The 2,500-nt window shown below is 60.8% G+C and overlaps 1 pseudogene; it reads left to right on the top strand.

The window, feature by feature from the left end:
- Positions 1 to 2,500, top strand: part of LOC124582585 — a 7,816-nt pseudogene that overhangs the window by 1,184 nt on the left and 4,132 nt on the right.

The following is a 2,500-nucleotide window of genomic DNA, read 5'->3' as shown; positions in this document are numbered from 1 at the left end:
ATGGAGGTCCGTAGCGATTCTGACGTGCAAATCGATCGTCGGAGCTGGGTATAGGGGCGAAAGACTAATCGAACCATCTAGTAGCTGGTTCCCTCCGAAGTTTCCCTCAGGATAGCTGGTGCTCGTACGAGTCTCATCCGGTAAAGCGAATGATTAGAGGCCTTGGGGCCGAAACGACCTCAACCTATTCTCAAACTTTAAATGGGTGAGATCTCCGGCTTGCTTGATATGCTGAAGCCGCGAGCAAACGACTCGGATCGGAGTGCCAAGTGGGCCACTTTTGGTAAGCAGAACTGGCGCTGTGGGATGAACCAAACGCCGAGTTAAGGCGCCCGAATCGACGCTCATGGGAAACCATGAAAGGCGTTGGTTGCTTAAGACAGCAGGACGGTGGCCATGGAAGTCGGAATCCGCTAAGGAGTGTGTAACAACTCACCTGCCGAAGCAACTAGCCCTGAAAATGGATGGCGCTGAAGCGTCGTGCCTATACTCGGCCGTCAGTCTGGCAGTCATGGCCGGTCCTTGCGGCCGGCCGCGAAGCCCTGACGAGTAGGAGGGTCGCGGCGGTGGGCGCAGAAGGGTCTGGGCGTGAGCCTGCCTGGAGCCGCCGTCGGTGCAGATCTTGGTGGTAGTAGCAAATACTCCAGCGAGGCCCTGGAGGGCTGACGCGGAGAAGGGTTTCGTGTGAACAGCCGTTGCACACGAGTCAGTCGATCCTAAGCCCTAGGAGAAATCCGATGTTGATGGGGGCCGTCATAGCATGATGCACTTTGTGCTGGCCCCCGTTGGGCGAAAGGGAATCCGGTTCCTATTCCGGAACCCGGCAGCGGAACCGATACAAGTCGGGCCCCTCTTTTAGAGATGCTCGTCGGGGTAACCCAAAAGGACCCGGAGACGCCGTCGGGAGATCGGGGAAGAGTTTTCTTTTCTGCATGAGCGTTCGAGTTCCCTGGAATCCTCTAGCAGGGAGATAGGGTTTGGAACGCGAAGAGCACCGCAGTTGCGGCGGTGTCCCGATCTTCCCCTCGGACCTTGAAAATCCGGGAGAGGGCCACGTGGAGGTGTCGCGCCGGTTCGTACCCATATCCGCAGCAGGTCTCCAAGGTGAAGAGCCTCTAGTCGATAGAATAATGTAGGTAAGGGAAGTCGGCAAATTGGATCCGTAACTTCGGGATAAGGATTGGCTCTGAGGATCGGGGCGTGTCGGGCTTGGTCGGGAAGTGGGTCAGCGCTAACGTGCCGGGCCTGGGCGAGGTGAGTGCCGTAGGGGTGCCGGTAAGTGCGGGCGTTTAGCGCGGGCGTGGTCTGCTCTCGCCGTTGGTTGGCCTCGTGCTGGCCGGCGGTGCAGGATGCGCGCGCCTGCGCGGCGTTCGCGCCCCGGTGCTTCAACCTGCGTGCAGGATCCGAGCTCGGTCCCGTGCCTTGGCCTCCCACGGATCTTCCTTGCTGCGAGGCCGCGTCCGCCTTAGCGTGCTCCTCCGGGGGCGCGCGGGTGCGCGGATTCTCTTCGGCCGCCATTCAACGATCAACTCAGAACTGGCACGGACTGGGGGAATCCGACTGTCTAATTAAAACAAAGCATTGCGATGGCCCTAGCGGGTGTTGACGCAATGTGATTTCTGCCCAGTGCTCTGAATGTCAACGTGAAGAAATTCAAGCAAGCGCGGGTAAACGGCGGGAGTAACTATGACTCTCTTAAGGTAGCCTCTCCTCTCCTGCGGTCTTCTCCCCTTCTCGTGGGCCCGCTGATTTCGCAGAGTGGAAGACCGCACCAGGGGCTTGGGGGGGTTACCAGCCCCCCCTCGCACTATCCCTTTTTTAGTTGGGGGCAGTAAGCAGAGAATAAGTGGTGGCCCTTCCGCTGAAGGTGCCACCCCAACTCCCCCAGCACCTAGCCGGCCAACCGGCCGTGCCGAAAATCTTGTAACTTTTGCAGCTATGTATACCTGTAGTGAGTGCCACCGCAGCTTTACAACCAAGAACGGTCTCGGGGTCCATCGCCGCCGCCAACATCTTGCGGCCGCCAACGCGGAGATCGTCACGGAGAGGCATCGCGCGAGGTGGACGGAGGAAGAAGTCCTGTCGCTCGCCAAGGCAGAGGCCGAACTGTTCCTCGAGAGGGACGCCCGGTTCTTCTTTGTAAATCAAGAGCTCATCAGGATGTTCCCCGACCGAACGCTTGAGGCAATCAAGTGCCGACGGCGGCAAGCTGCCCACAAGCAGCTTGTCCGCCAATTCATGGAGGCGCTTGAGATCGGTCGGGGGGAAGAGCCGGCGTCCCGCCGGGGAGCGGCGAGCCCGCTGCCTGACGCGGGCGAGGCCGCTGCGCCGCCCGTCGACGCAGCCGAGGACTTCGCGGCTGACACCACCGGGCCGCCGCCGGAGGGGCCGACTGACGCCGCCATCTGGGAGCATCTGGCGGGGCTACCCGCTTCCGCCCAGCGTTTCTCTGCCCTGGATCGTGTCATCGGTCTGGGGCGGGGCACGCCGCCCGATGTCA

This window comes from Schistocerca americana, unplaced genomic scaffold (genome assembly GCF_021461395.2).
Source record: "Schistocerca americana isolate TAMUIC-IGC-003095 unplaced genomic scaffold, iqSchAmer2.1 HiC_scaffold_416, whole genome shotgun sequence".
Lineage (NCBI taxonomy): Eukaryota > Metazoa > Arthropoda > Insecta > Orthoptera > Acrididae > Schistocerca > Schistocerca americana.
This window is presented reverse-complemented; position numbering and strand designations above follow the sequence as displayed.